The sequence below is a fragment of the Rhinatrema bivittatum genome, chromosome 8, assembly GCF_901001135.1.
Source record: "Rhinatrema bivittatum chromosome 8, aRhiBiv1.1, whole genome shotgun sequence".
Classification (NCBI taxonomy): Eukaryota; Metazoa; Chordata; class Amphibia; order Gymnophiona; family Rhinatrematidae; genus Rhinatrema; species Rhinatrema bivittatum.
Genome location: NC_042622.1, coordinates 233,474,133 through 233,490,450, shown reverse-complemented (window position 1 = coordinate 233,490,450; position 16,318 = coordinate 233,474,133). Strand labels below are relative to the sequence as shown.

The window sequence follows — 16,318 nt, the reverse complement described above, 5'->3', positions numbered from 1 at the left end:
ATGGTACCCTCTTTCAATATCTGCAGTCGATGTCAACTGCAGAGCATTGTATTGGGACAGTGTCAATAGAGATTCATGTACCTGGGGACTTCCAGAGGCTAATAATTGGTGCTGAAGACTGCAGCTTATCTTTAGCATGTCGGCACTGCACAAGTTGCCCCCTGTACCTCAGCAGGGCCCTCTACACTGTTTTTTGGTGGTACCCACATTGGATTTTTTTGTTTTAGTTTGATTCCTTTAGATTAGCAATGCCATTCAGCCAAATGTTTGAAATGATTCTTCTTGAAAGGAGAGATGCAAATTATATGGAAAAACACTTTGGCTAGACTCCAGGCTAGGGAGACTGACTTGAACCTTCATTGATATTAGTGCACTATCAGGCGGAGCACACTGTTAACCCGCATTTGGACGCGCGTTTTCGACGTGCTAGCTTTACCCCTTATTCAGTAAACACGCGTCCAACCCCCCGAAACTAATAGCGCCTGCAACATGCAAATGCATGTTGATGGCCCTATTAGTTATTCCCACGCGATTCACTAAGTAAAATGTGCGGCCAAGCCGCACATTTTACTTTCAGAAATTAGCGCCTACCCAAAGGTAGGCGTTAATTTCGGCCGGCACCGAGCAAGTATACAGAAAAGCAGAAAAAACTGCTTTTCTGTACACCCTTTGACTTAATATCATGGCGATATTAAGTCGGAGGTCCCAAAGTAAAAAATAATTTAAAATTTAAAAAAAAATTTTTTAAATCTGGCCCGCGGCTTGCGGGTTGAAAACCGGACGCTCAATTTTGCCGGTGTCTGTTCTCAAACCCGCTGATAGCCACGGGTTCGGAAACCGGCAAAATTGAGCGTCGGCTGTCAAACTCGCTGACAGCCACTGCTCCTGTCAAAAGAGGCGCTAGGGACACTAGCGTGTCCCTAGCGCCTCTCTTTACTGCGGGCCCTCATTTAAATACTGAATCACGCGCACAGGAGAGTGGCCTGTGCGCACGCTGGGAGAGCGGGCACTCACCCGCTCTCCCGCGACTTTTACTGAATCGGCCTGAAAGTGCAATACCACAGCTTAGAAATTTGTCCTGTAATAATTATAGAATGTTTAATTTTGGGTTTTGTAATCTTGATGGATCTAGGCACAAGGATTTCCTGACTTTATCAGGTTTGTGAGGATTACATGAGGGAAAGCCTTGGTAAGAGAGAACTATTCAAAGTGAAGGTCTTTCCCAGAGTTGCTGTTATATATAGCATCAGCTTATCAGAGGGCAGATGGGAGAGGAAGTGAGAGAACTTTGTGGGGGAAGGGAGCACAGGGAAGCTTAATTGTGTAAGTCCTTCATTCCTTTTCAAGAGCTTACCTGATTTAAGAAGGCTTTTCTTATGGGTCTTATTTTCTCTTTTTTTTCTCCCTGATTACTAAGGTTTTTCTTACAGGTCTGATTTAGAAATATCTTTCTCCCTAGACAGAAAAATAACATTTTAACAGAAAATGATTAGCAACAACATACAGCATAGCTGGGATGGCACGAAACAACTAGAAAGAAATAGAGCCTAAGTTGAAATTCCTCTACTAAGTCCTATGTTTTGAGCTTCAGTGGGAGGCCCATATGCATTAAATTTAGGTAAACATATACTGCTTATGGGAGCCATAGGGTACCTTTTCTTTTTCATAAGCATACATTCTTAACATTTGAAAATTTTGCCCTAATTTCTTCATTGTTTTCTTTGCCTATAGTTAAATTGCCTCAAAAAAGAATATTTTTGTTTTCACATTTTTGTAGATGGGAGAAGACACAATATTAAAGAGGATAATGTTCAATGACCCTAATTTTCAAATCGGGTTTATGCTTTGAAAATTTATAGTTCCTGTGCATACCCTAGATCAGTCTAGATTCCTGGGTTTTGCCTCCCTGCCAGCAGATGGAGACAGAGAAAGTTTCACTGACACTGCATAACCCAGTGTGTCACCTGCAGTCCCTCAGCACTGACCTGTTCCCAAGCCAAGAAGACAGCAACAACCATAAATTTCTAAGCAAGCTTCTAAGCAATCTTGCTCCCCTCCAATGAGCCAGAAGGTAAAGTTGCCCAAAAAGACAGTGGGGAAAACTCTTTCCCCAAATTTAACATAAGCGATCAGCATTGAAAACCTCCAACTCCGCACAATATATATACAAAGCCAACAGTATGCGTGGCAGACTCTCTCCCCCCAGTAAATGGATGGGTTTCTGGACTGATCTGTGGTAGTACAGGAACGAAAATTAGCAGGTAAGAACCAATTTTCCTTTCCCTGTTCATACCCAGATCAGTCCATTCTCCTGGGATGTACCTAAGCTCCCCTTAACTCGGGTGGAATGTGGAGAGTTCCACTTGTAGAACACTCTCACTAAAGCACATGGAAGCCGGAGCCCTGACATTCAAACGATAATGACTAGCAAAAGTGGGCAAGGACTTCCCAGTTGCCACCAGCAAATTTCATACGGAGACACCTGCTGTGACTCAGCCCTGGATGTCACCTGAGAATGCATCACGTGCGCCCCTAAACCTCCCAGTAGTGGGCACCCTTTAGAATTGTAAGTCGACACAATCGCTTCCTTCAGCCACCGCACAATAGTAGCCTTAGACAATTTATTTCCCTTCTTTGGACCACTCCTTAGTAGAAAGAGGTGATATGATCTACAAAGAGATGATGCAATCTATGAAAATCATAAGTGACCTTTAGATACCGCAATAATGCATGCCTCCAATCTAAGAGCCTAAGCTTCCCCGCATGAGGCGTAGAGGAATCCAAATCCATAAAAGCTGGAAGCTCTACTGTGTGTCTAAGATGGAAATCTGAGTCTACCTCAGGCAGAAAAGAAGGCACCATGCATAAAGATAATCCTGAATCAAACATCTGTAGGAAGGGATCTCGACATGACAGCGCCTGGAGCTCCAAAATTTTCCTGACTGAACAAATAGCTACCAAGAAAACCACTTTAAGAGTTAAGTCCTTAACCGTAGCTCTCTTTAGTGGTTCAAACCGTGCCTCACACAATCCTCTAAGGACTAGATTCAAATCGCAAGATGGACAAATGTTCCACACCTGAAGATGCAAGTTCTTAGCTCCCTGAAGGAACCATAGAACATCCAGATGTGCACCTTACCCCAGAGACAACCCAATGTCGCTACCTGGACACCTCACTAAGGCGTAGGCAACCTCCAGGGCGGAATGTCAATTGATTTCTCTGCAAGACATTGGTCGTGCAGTGACATGGTCTTCTCTTCACACTTTTACCAAGCATTACTGCTTGGATGTGCAGGCAGCCTAGGAAGTGGCTTTTGGGAAAAATGCGTGAGGGTTTTTCTAGTTCCCACCCAGTATAGAGGGGCTTGGATACATCCCACTTGTCTGGACTGATCCTGGGCTTTGCACAGGAAAGGAAAATTGGTTCTTACCTCCTAATTTTCATTCCTGTAATACCAAAGATCAGTCCAGAGACCCATTCCCTTTTCAAAAGACTTCCTCACTTCTGGATGTTGCTGAGACAGTGTGTAATCATATGCAGAGTTGCTAAGCTCTAAATTACTAGGTTATGTCTTAGAGTTAATTAGTATAATCCTTGTTTGAGACAGGGGGGTTCTAGTTTTAGGGGGCTCTAACTTTGAGTTCCTGCTCACCCAGAGTTATTTGAGGTTTGTTGATTTGGACATCATGGCTTAGGTACAGGTCAATACTGATGGACTGCAGGTGGCACTCTCGACTATGTAACAGTGCCTGAAAAGTTTTATTCTCTGCCTCCATCTGCTGGTAGGGATGCAAAACCCACTTGTCTGGACTGATCTGTGGTATTACAGGAACAAAAATTAGCTGGCAAAAACCAATTTTCCTATACTGCTAGTACATATGGGGAACATACACACAGCAAGTTACACCTTCTTCTAAGCAGGTGTAATTTACCATGTGCATATTTACATTCACATACTTGTGAAAAGCACAAGTATGAACATAAATGTTCTCCCGGGAGCACCTTTCGCTAGTCCATGGAAAAGTATGTATGAAATTGTTCTGCATGTAATTTTCTCCAGATTATCCTTTCTTTACTCCCCCACCCACCCACCCACCTGGAATAATTTTCTAAAGCAGATTTACATACACAAACTGGGGATTATGCATGTAAATTCTTCTGAAAATTACCTCCAAAATTTCCTATCTGTAAATGTCTGTTGGGGAGCCTCCCATTCAGGGGCATGTTGACTGTTTTGCCTTGCTATTATCCTGATAAGATGATCCAGATAGCGGCGTTAGCTTCCATAACATACAAAAGCTGGGAGAACGTACCATCTTTAAATCGGCAAGGCATACACAATCATCCTTTCATTCCCTCTGTCCTCTGACATTTCCCTCTGCCCTCTGTCCTCTGACATTTCAGTGTGCTGAATGTGGTGCAACCTTACCCCTGTTTCTAGTTACAAGGTTGACCTCAGGCCATGGCCCTTGGAAGGTCCACCTCAGTATTATCAGAGCCAACACATGAATATGTGGAGTGGAGGAGTAGCCTAGTGCTTAGAGCAATGGGCTTCGAACCAGGAGACCAGGGTTCAAATCCCACTGCTTCTCCTTATGATCTTGGGCAAGTCACTTTACCCTCCATTGCCTCAGATTGTAAGCCCTCTGAGGATCGGAAAATACCTCTACAGTACCTGAATGTAATCCGCTTTGAAGCGCTGAAAGAAGTGTGAAAAGCAGAATATAAAAAATAAAATAAACATTACATTGGGAATTTTTGCCTGTTCCCCCACCCCTCACTACTAATATTTTGTCTAATCTGCCGGTACATGGAGCTTTCTGGCTGCAAAATAGTTTCACCACTAAACTATTCATAAAATTATTCCCAGTAATTTTGCTGCTTCCTGCTTCTGGGGAAGGGCATTAATTGCCTGTTGGCAGCCCTCTAGGATGTAAAGCGAGAGAGTTGATGAGGAAGACCTGGAAACACCTTGCATGCCAAACCACATAGAATAAAGATACCCTTGTGTGACGGTTCAGAACAAGTGGAGCTTGTATGTCAGGTTAATACATTTGAGAACAAAAAAATCCTTTCTCTGCCATTCATGGTGAGAATCCAAGTATGAGAGCTGCAGAAATTCATGTCTGAGTAGCACAGCATAATCTATCTGCACCCTTTGGCTTCCACTACTAGGGAGACATATATTTATTTAAAATTATTTATATCCTACATTTTCTCCAGATCAATGTGGGTAACAAAATACATTCATAAAATCACAGTACTTGATACAAAAATGAATATTTCACCTTAGATGATAGGTCCAATGTATGCCCAAGCCAGTAAACTGTCATTCTGTGAAAAAGGAACATCAGCTTACCTAGCCACTAATCAGAAGGCATGGCCTTCAAATGCCATTTTAAAAAGCAAGATCACTAGCTCTTTTTTAAAGGTCTGCATACATATTGTCACCCGCAGATGTTCTGGTAAAGATTTCCAAAATAGAGTATTATCTGTCGTGAGGCCTTTATCTCTAGTTTCTGTCAAATGGGCCAACCATGAAATCTGGAATTTTATTTTAAATAAAGTAGACCCTGTGTTTGTCTATTGCATTAGCAATCATGTAATACTCTATTTAGGAATACTTTAGTTATGAGGTAGTTTACTTCTGCTGTAGCTTTAACAACTCATTGATTGTCTTTGTGGTTATTCCCTTTCATTGCTGTATTTTATTTGTTTGGGGTTTTGTAGCAGTTTTCTGACTTGTTGGGAAGAGCTGTCTTTCACTCTCACTGGTTTGAAAGCCCCGATCATGTTAGGAATTTTAGTAGCTCCCTTAGGGGTGTGCATTCGTTTTCGCCGTATTGGCGATCCGCAACGTATATTGCACTATTCGTAGTATTCGTGGGGAAGCGAAACGTATCGCGATTCCCCACGAATACACGAATCTTCGTCAAATTATACGGCCACCTAAATAAAAATTTAAACAAACCCCCCACCCTCCTGAACCCCCCAAGACTTACCAAAACTCCCTGGTGGTCCAGCGGGGGGGGGTCCGGGAACCATCCCCTGCACTCACACCCTCAGTGCCGGTTTCATCATGGCGCCGATAGCCTTTGTCACAGGGGCTACCGGTGCCATTGGTCAGCCTCTGTCACATGGCAATCAGCGCCATCTTGTGCTCCTACCATGTGACAGGGGCTGACCAATGGCACTGGTAGCCCCTGTGACATGGGCAAAGGCTATCAGCACCATTTTGAGTACTGGCATCGGACGGCTGGAGTGCAGGAGGTCACTCCGGGACCCCTGTTGGACCCCCAGGGACTTTTAGCCAGCTTGGGGAGACCTCCTGACCCCCACAAGACTTGCCAAAAGTCCAGCGGGGGTCCGGGAACGACCTCCTGCACGCCGGCCGATGCCAGTACTCAAAATGGCGCCGATCGTCTTTGCCCTCACTATGTCACAGATACCGACGGTCGGCCCCTGTCACATGGTAGGAGCACAAGATGGCGCCGATGACCATGTGACAGGGGCTGACCAATGGCACCGGTAGCCCCTGTGACAAAGGCTAACGGTGCCATGATGAAACCGGCACTGAGGGTGTGAGAGTGCAGGGGATGGCTTCCGGACTCCCCGCTGGACCACCAGGGAGTTTTTATAAGTCTTGGGGGGGTCAGGAGGGTGGGGGGGTTGTAGTTAATTTTAATTTTAGCTGGGGCACGAATAGAAATCTCCGTATTAACTCATCGGGGTGCCATACGGCCGAATGCAACGTATCTGCTCCCCAACGAATCCGAATCACGAATGCAATCCCTCTGCACATCCCTAAGCTCCCTAGGTTTGTTTCAGTGTACTGAGAGAGCACTGCCTGAGAAGGATACCATTGTCCTTGGTGTGTCTGCTTGTAGTCATGTGCTGTGCTGTGCTGGAAGAGTCAGAATAAAGTTGCATAGAATAAAAACCACTCATCCCACTGGAGGATTTTTGGTCAGTGCCATTGAGTCAATATTAGTAATCATGGGGTACACATTGCAGCTAAGACACATGCTCATCCCTCCAAGATGCATTCCAAGGTGGAAACAACTAAAAGGCACTTCTATCTAAATAGAGATACTTTCATTTTTTACTAATTATTTAATAGAAGGAGAAACTTTTATATGATAAGCTACTATGCTGACATGGGTCATTCAAAAGCATTAAGAAACAGTGGGAAAGGAAGTTTTATCCCCCTTCCCAACAAAAAGTGCAAGCTAGTGCTACTGGACACAGCCATGTGTATTATCTTGCACCAGTGTTGGACACCCAGCTTTCTGTGGCTTACTTTAATTTTTCCTTTAACATCATCCTTTTTCCCTCTGTTTTCTTCTTCTGCCTTGCACTGTGCTGACCTCCTGGTCACAGATGGGAGGTACTGGATTTACTGTACCCATCTGCACAGACACTAATCAGCTTAGTTTTCCATAGGCACTTTAAGTGACTGTTAACAGGTGTAAAGAAGGGGGATCCCAAAATACAAACTGAACAGAGATCTTTGTGGCGCCAACATGCTCTTATCAAGATTTCAATAAATGCCTATGACGATGTGTCCATTGCCGCCAGTAGTTCTGAATGCTAGGCATACCTTGGTTTTGATTTAAACAAGGCATTATGAGGCAGAAGAGTCATTTTGCACAAGGTATTGATTACATTTCACTTAAGTTATGGCATACAGTTTGGACTCTATACTTCAAGAAAAAGGCACAATGGAAAAAAAAAACCAAAATATCATATGAGACTGACTGTTAAAATTGTGACACTTTTTGAGAAAGAGGAGATTGAAAGAGTATCAGAATACTCTGTAGAAGTATCCAAATGTGTTAATGTTATTAAAGCTAGCTAGTAACATGGAGGACGAAGGGCTGAACTCTGTGATTAAATACTCCCTCTATTGGCTGTGCTGGATTTTGTTGGGTTTACTATTTAAGTTTGTCTTTTAAACTGAACACATTGAGTACCTCTTTCCCAGTCTGCTGTGCAGCTGAGGTTGTAGTGAGTGAAAAGTAATTTCTAACAAGTCAGCTGAACAGATATATCCAAAAAGCTATAATCTCATTTCTTAGCCATTTAATGCAACTTGATACTTGAGAGTAAGTAGTACCAACCCTTGACATTAAAATGACTGTTAAGTGAGAAGTCACTTGTGACTTTCTCAGTTAACTAGTTTTTCCTTTGATAAGCAGGCTTATTTAGCCATGCTGTCTGGGTGAAGTCATCCAGTTGTCACGGGGAGGAGCTTTCTCTCTAAACTTGAGAAGTCTTTTCATCTGTGGCTGTGGTGGCTAATTCCCGGGAGTATCGAGCGTTCTCAGTTTTGGTTTTTTCCGCATTTTACACAGATATGTGGGACCATTCTCTCAATTTTCTCTTCAGTTAAAAAAAAAAAAAAAAGAAAACATCAATTAAAATGTCCAAATCGGGGTTTAAATTCTGTGAATGTGGGAAAATCATGTCGGTGACACAGGCACAAATACTGCTATTTGTGCCTTGATCCTGATCATGATCAAGTGCTCTGTCAGCAATGCGGGAGAATGTCTCCCAGAGCTCAGCGCCACCTAGCAGCAAATATCCTTTGACTAAGAGAAGAAAGGTCCGGAACTTATGCTCAGTCTCCAGCAAATGGAAGATCAACGCAGTCTGAAGACATTGGCGCATATAAAGGCACTGAAAACCATGAATGCTCCAGCGACATCACACAAATATGTGCCTACAGATTCTGCGCCCAGAGATGTGCCAAAGACACCGGCACACAACTCTGTGCCGTAGACACTGATGTGCAGGATGGCGCCTGCTGAGCACATCGTTCTGAACACATTGTGCATCAGGACACCGAAGACAAAGAGGTCCAAAAAGGTGACTCAACAAACATGGTTGGAGAAATCTATCTTACCAGTGCCAATTCAATATTCCAAACGCGCAAAGATTTCACCTAGTCCCACATCAAACAATTGAGTCTCTTTAAACATTGTAGCACTTTCAAAGTTTATTGTATGACCAGATCTATCACTGTCGGGAGATACAGTGAAATCACCATCTCACAATCCCTTCTTACAGTTGTCTGATCAGGAAATGGAAGACGAATCACCAGTGGAGCTGATCTCCTTGCCAGAATCTAGTCAATCCGAAGGGGAGCTCTCACTGACCCAATGTTGCCACCCCACTTCTTTACAAGAACCCTTATTGGACAAACTAAAAATATAACTATCAGAACCTCCAGTGCCTAGACCTACTGCCCCAAGAGAAAACATCTTAAAAGCAGCAGTACCTTTGTCTCGGCGATACAGGTCCACATCACATCGATCTACTTTTTCTGCGTCCTCATTTTGTAGGTCTCAGTTGCCTGTCAACTCTCGTGATCATAAATGCAGATCAGAGGCAGATGAAACACTGACACATATCTTCCATTTTTAAGTCCTTTTTTTTTGATAATTTGCTTAGCAGGAGGTGGGGACCCCACATTCCCCACTTCAATCAGAAGCAGGTCATCGGAAGCCCTATACTCACTCACTCAACCGCCAACAGAGGCTCATTCCCATCATGATATCCCCAGTCACTCAAATTCTCGGACTGGCCATTAGTCTCACTGACCTTATTCAATGCGCAATCCATCACCAAGAAAACGCACATACTCAATGACCTCCTTTCAGAAACTAAACCAGACATCTGTGCTATCAGAAACATGGTTAAAACCTACAGACACAGTATTAATAAATCAGCTCCCCACTCAGGCCTACGACCTCCTCTCAGTTTCCAGGCTCAAAAAAAGAGGAGGAGGGCTGCTCCTGGCAGCCAAAAAAGGGCTAGGCCTTACCCTACGGTTCACAAATGCTTCAGCCAATCTGGAATTTGCCCTCTTTAAATCAAAATACCTCCAAATCGGTCTAATTTACGCCCCTCCAGGAATTCTTGAAGCAGACCCTTCCCCCATCATCGAACTCACCGCAAAATACCTTGATGCTGAAAAACCAGCCATCCTGATGGGAGACTTTAATCTTCATGCTGACGCTCAACCACGCTCCACAAATTGCGAAACCCTACTCACCACTCTCAGCCACATGGGTTTCAGACAAATCGTTAACAATCCCACTCACAAAGCAGGTCACACGTTAGACCTCATCTTCATAAACGATGGAATATCCCCCTACACCAACCCAACATGCTCACCAGTCCCTTGGACGGACCACCAAATCATCTCCACGGTTCTAGAGATCAAGGAGCACCCTCCCCAAGCAACCCTTCTAACCTCAGTATCCGTCAGGAAACCCTGCTCCGGGGGAACTTCTCAGCTCGCATCTTTCCAAGGAACTAGTTCACCTCGACCTCTCTAACGTCAACACTGCCACTACATCTTGGATTAACATTACCAACAAAGTCGCAGATCAAGTGTGCCCCATGACCACGAAAACACTCCATCCGGATAAGGACAACAGGAAACCCTGGTTCACCCCCGAGCTGAAGTCGCTCAAACAGGAGCTCAGATGTAAAGAACACAGATGGCGTAAAAACCCTTCCACAACGACCCTCTCTGCCTTCAAATCCAGCCTAAACGCCTACAGAAATGTCATTAACAGAACCAAGAAAGAATTCTTCTCTAAAAAGATACACCACTTTATCTTTGACTCCAGAGCATTGTTTTCCTACGTTTCAGCCCTCACTAAACCAGCTACTCCTCTCATCCCAGACGACTAAGCTACCAACAAGGCCAATGAACTGGCAGACTACTTCGAGAAAAAAATCGCCACCCTCGTCACCCCCCTCATGGGGCCCGCTCCCCATCCTAATTACTTATCCCCCACCGGTTCCCAACTCAAGCACTCAACCCTCCAGCAACAAAATTCAACCCCAGCTACCCTTGCCACCTTCGAGCTGACATCCGCATTAGAAATAGAAAACATCCTTAAGAAGTTGAAACCTTTCTCTCATCCTTTAGATCATATACCGTCCAACTTGCTTTTCTCCATTCCAAACATCATCGCCAAACCAGTAGCAGACATCATAAATTGCTCACTGTCTCAAGGACACGTCCCAGAACAACTCAAGCTTGCAATGCTCAAACCCCTCCTAAAAAAAACCCAACCTGCCACCCTCAGACCCAGCCAACTTCCGCCCCATAGCTAACCTCCCAATGATCGCCAAACTCATGGAGAAGATAGTAAACAGACAACTGTCAGAATACTTAGAAGAAAATGACATCCTCACCCCAAATCAATTCGGATTCCGAAAGGCCCTGAACACCGAATCACTTCTGGCCACGCTCTCGGACACCATCCTCCTTAACCTGGAAAAAGGTCAACCATTCCTACTCGCACTTCTGGATCTCTCCGCAGCATTCGACACCGTGAACCACACGTCCCTTCTACAGTGTCTAGCAGACATCGGCATCACAGGATCGGCGTTCAACTGGTTCAAATCATTCCTTGAAAACAGGTTCTACAAGGTCAGGATAAACAACAAAGAGTCTCACCCTATCAGATCAAATCTGGGGGTACCCCAAGAATCATCACTGTCACCTACACTTCAATATTTACCTCCTCCCACTCTGCACCTACTAACCAACCTCAAGCTAACGCATTTCTTATATGCGGACAACATACAGATTCTCATCCCCATAGCTGAATCACTCCACAAAACATGGTCTTACTGGAATAGTTGCCTTACTGCAATCAACAACCTACTCACTGGCCTCAACCTCGTCCTTAACACCAACAAAACCGAAATCCTCCTAATAGCCCCAGACAACTGCATTCCGCTTAACCCCCCTATTTCTTCCCAACTCCCCATCACATTTATAGACCACACAACACATGTAAGAGACCTGGGTGTGCTACTAGACAACCAACTCAACCTAAGCAAATTCGTAAACACCACTAAGGAATGCTTCTTTAAATTGCAAGTATTAAAAAAATTAAAACCACTTCTGCACTTCCGAGATTTCCGCCTGGTACTACAATCTATCATCCTCCCGAAACTGGTTTACTGCAACTCACTCCTTCTGGGCCTACCCGCCAGCACAATCAAACCTCTTCAGATGGTCCAGAACGTGTCTGCCAGTATCCTCACAAACACCAATAAAAGGGAACACATCACCCCTATCCTCCAGAACCTTCACTAGCTGCCAATTAAATTCAGGATACTCTTTAAAGCCCTCATGATGATCCATAAGGCCTTACACAACATCTCCCCCCTCAACCTAACCTTCCAACTTCAGCAGCACACACCATGAGACCTATCAGAAGAGCGTACAAGGACATGCTACAAACCCAGCCTGCCAAAACCTCACTTAGGAAACGCGCCCTTTCCACAGCTGGTCCCTCACTTTGGAACTCGCTCCCTCCAGACCTCCGCCAAGAACCCTGCCTTTTGGTATTCAAAAAGAAACTAAAGACTTGGCTATTTAGCCAAGCGTTCCCTAATAGCTAAGAGCCGATGAATAGAGCGTTACAGATGCTGGTCCACCAATACCACTGTAAATAGGTTTTGAACTGTATATGCTTTGAATTGTACTTCTTTTTGCTAATCATGTTTTGAATTGCTTTCCACTGGGTTCTCTGTAAGTTTCAGTTTCAACCATTGTTTCAATGTATCCGCCCCTGAGGCGACAGTTCAGTTCTCTGTAAACCGGTGCGATATGTATTCTATACAGGAACATCGGTATATAAGAACATAAGAAAATGCCATACTGGGTCAGATCAAGGGTCCATCAAGCCCAGCATCCTGTTTCCAACAGTGGCCAATCCAGGCCATAAGAACCTGGCAAGTACCCAAAAACTAAGTCTATTCCATGTTACCATTGCTAATGGCAGTGGCTATTCTCTAAGTGAACTTAATAGCAGGTAATGGACTTCTCCAAGAACTTATCCAGTCCTTTTTTAAACACAGCTATACTAACTGCACTAACCACATTCTCTGGCAACAAATTCCAGAGTTTAATTGTGCGTTGAGTAAAAAAGAACTTTCTCCGATTAGTTTTAAATGCGCCCCATGCTAACTTCATGGAGTGCCCCCTAGTCTTTCTACTATCCGAAAGAGTAAATAACCGATTCACATCTACCCGTTCTAGACCCCTCATGATTTTAAACACCTCTATCATATCCCCCCTCAGTCTCTTTGACCTTGCTCCTTCACCCGCAGGACTCAAACAGCCCTCCAGTCTCGTCAGTATTGTCTCACTGCCCTGACGAGGTCCCACCTTCCTCCCCAGGGGTCTCAATGGGCAATCCTTTGGATCCTCCAGAAGAACTGGCTCAACCATCATCACCTCCAGAGGACCTAACTTGTTCCAAGGTTTTAGAAAAAGTGGGAATTCTACTAAAAATTGAATCTAGGAAGGTGCCCAATCCTAGGGCTGAGATGATGGGCATCTTGAAGATTTTAGAGGTGCCATTGGAGCCTATCACTCTTCCTTCTCATTCGTTACTGGACTCTGTCATGGATAGAGTGTGGGAGTCCCCTAATTCTCTGGTCATAACGTCCAGGAAGTTGGATCTCAAATATAAAATGCAAAACTTCATCCACTACAGCATGGTTCAAATTCCACATGCCTTGGTTGTGGTAGAATCTGCAATGAGAAAGGTAAAGAAAATGAGGTTGCATTCCAATATACCTCCTGGAAAAGATGGCAAATTGCTAGATGAATTTGGCAGGAGGATTTTTCAGAATTTCATGCTCAATGCTTGAATTCACCAACATCGTCCCGGCGACTTCCCGAGGGCAGGCCTGCGCAATCGGCGCCGCAGACCCACCGGGGTAAGGCCTACAAACTACACTCACCCTCGGTAGGTCCACAGGCAGATCGCGAGGCCTTTCTCCGCCGGCAGCCCCGACGCAGCACGCCGATAACTCCGCCTCCAGCCAACCCCTCCGGGGACCAGCCTATCGCAGAGCCGCACCGCCAGCCAACCTAACGCGGCCACTGAGGCCTTTAAATCTTCACCCGGACGGCGCGATCGTCCTCTTCGTCCCGGCGACTTCCCGAGGGCAGGCCTGCGCAATCGGCGCCGCAGACCCACCGGGGTAAGGCCTACAAACTACACTCACCCTCGGTAGGTCCACAGGCAGATCGCGAGGCCTTTCTCCGCCGGCAGCCCCGACGCAGCACGCCGATAACTCCGCCTCCAGCCAGCCCCTCCGGGGACCAGCCTATCGCAGAGCCGCACCGCCAGCCAACCAAACGCAGCCACTGAGGCCTTTAAATCTTCACCCGGACGGCGCGATCGTCCTCTTCGTCCCGGCGACTTCCCGAGGGCAGGCCTGCGCAATCGGCGCCGCAGACCCACCGGGGTAAGGCCTACAAACTACACTCACCCTCGGTAGGTCCACAGGCAGATCGCGAGGCCTTTCTCCGCCGGCAGCCCCGACGCAGCACGCCGATAACTCCGCCTCCAGCCAGCCCCTCCGGGGACCAGCCTATCGCAGAGCCGCACCGCCAGCCAACCTAACGCGGCCACTGAGGCCTTTAAATCTTCACCCAAACGGCGCCGCGCGCCATGCGTCGCGCGCTCGAAGGAGCGCGACAAAGGGGCCTGCCCCTTTGAGCGCCCCTTCGTGCGCCCTGAGTGACCCGTTGACCTAATATAAAGCTCTGTGCTATGCCCTGCCATTAATTACTGTTGCAACAATCTTAAAAAAAAAAAAAAAAAATCGCCTTGGATTCAGCCTTTTTAGAGGCAAGCTTTTACTTGTTTTATTCTAGATTTTGTTAGAATTAATAGTACCTAAAGCCGTTTACTTGTCTCATTTACCTATCTTACTTACTTACCTGTATTTACCTAGATTAGTCCTGTCTTTACCTAGAGTTGGTTGGATACAACAGCACCTAAGGCCTAAAGCAACTAGAGTCTTAAACACTCTTCTACATATCCTTACTTAATTCTAATGTTACTACTCAAACTCCCCTTTACGTCCCTCCTCCTTCCCCCTCCTCCTTTTAATTATAGGTAAGTTACATTGCTTCCTGGTATCCTCCACTCTGTCAGCCCTCATCTACTGCAATTGACTGACTGCTACACTCAATACAAAATACAACCTCACTTTATACAACACACAAACACACAAATACACATTCACTTTTACCTGTGCAGCTTTTACCTGTGCAGCCTCAATATGCTAAACATCCCAACACTCAGCTATTATAGACATAGACCTACTGCACCGCATGCCATACGACAACGATCATACCTCAAAAGCATTCACACAACCATGATCTCCCCACCACTCACTCAAATCATCGGCCTCACAGCACTCACACTCATCCTCTTCAATGCACAATCATTAAACAAAAAAACCTCTATACTTAACGACATCCTCTCAGACGAAACACCAGACATCTGTGCAATAACAGAAACATGGTTGAAAGACACTGATAATGTTCTCCTTAACCAGCTCCCCAACAATATATACGATATAGTCTCCATCCCCCGATTAAAAAAGAAAGGTGGAGGCATTCTCTTAGCCACCAACAAACAACTCAAACTCACACTCCAACCCATCCCCCCTCCAGCTAAATTAGAAATTGGCTTGTTCAAAGCCCCCTCTCTACAAATCTGCCTCATTTATGCTCCCCCTGGAACTCTTAACAACAGCCCTTCATCTCTCATTGAATATATAGCTAAAAATATCTCCATCGACTCCCCAGCTATTATCCTAGGAGACTTTAATCTCCATGTCAACACAACACCTCATACACCTAGCTGCTCCTCCTTCCTGGAAGCCATGAAATCACTAGGATTCAAGCAAATCATAAACATGCCCACACATAAAGCTGGTCACTCACTCGACCTCATCTTTACAAACCGTCACTTCGTAACTGATTCTCTATCATGCACACCCATCCCATGGTCTGACCACTATATCATAAGAACATCCAACACTCTTCAAAGACTGCCGCCCCTCCCAATCTGCTCTACCACTATACAATACCGAAAAACATGCAATAGAGACGAGCTTACCACAGCTCTATCCAACACCCAGTTTAACCTTGATCTATCAAATGCTGACACTGCTTTAACTTCATGGAATGAATACACCCTCTCAGTTGCTAATAACATTTGCCCCCTCATTACAAAAAAACTCTCCTCTCAGAAAAATACAAAAAAACCCTGGTACACTCCCACACTAAAAGACCTAAAACAAGCCCTTAGAAAAGCTGAAAAAAATTGGCGTAAAGAACCGACACCTACTCTACTTGCACGATACAAAACTTCCCTGCAAAACTATAGTGAGATGATCAACAATGCAAAAAAGAATTTCTATGCTGGTAAAATACATCAATTTCAATTCAATCCAAAAGTATTGTTTGAATAT

General features: G+C 45.0%; 1 protein-coding gene across 3 annotated transcripts in view; it reads left to right on the top strand.

Moving 5' to 3' along the window:
* Nucleotides 1-16,318, top strand: part of PIP5K1C (phosphatidylinositol-4-phosphate 5-kinase type 1 gamma) — a 368,099-nt gene that overhangs the window by 318,230 nt on the left and 33,551 nt on the right. The window lies entirely within an intron of this gene.